The 295-nt window shown below is 26.8% G+C and overlaps 1 long non-coding RNA gene across 1 annotated transcript in view; it reads left to right on the top strand.

The window, feature by feature from the left end:
• The window catches only part of LOC119586484, a 12,178-nt gene that overhangs the window by 550 nt on the left and 11,333 nt on the right, over positions 1-295 (top strand). The window lies entirely within an intron of this gene.

The raw sequence follows: 295 nt of genomic DNA on the forward strand, positions 1-295 counted from the left end.
TTAACATTTTACTGGTTTCTCTTTCCAAAAATTATTTTTATTTTTTGTTTCTTGTGATGTGACATTTTAAAACCATTTTTGAAAAGAAGAAAGAAAGAAAAAACATATATTATGTATAACTTGGTATTGTGTAATATCAGTGGTGTTTTTTTTTCTTGTATAATATAGACTATGTTGGTATTTCTAATATAAGTGGTAATAAGTGCAACGTGGAAGACACGAGAAGAGACAGGAAAGTCAAATATGTGTTGAGATTTCTTATGTAAACGAATAGGGACTTTGTGAGAATTAAATA

Source organism: Penaeus monodon, chromosome 21, assembly GCF_015228065.2.
Source record: "Penaeus monodon isolate SGIC_2016 chromosome 21, NSTDA_Pmon_1, whole genome shotgun sequence".
In the NCBI taxonomy this organism is placed as follows: domain Eukaryota; kingdom Metazoa; phylum Arthropoda; class Malacostraca; order Decapoda; family Penaeidae; genus Penaeus; species Penaeus monodon.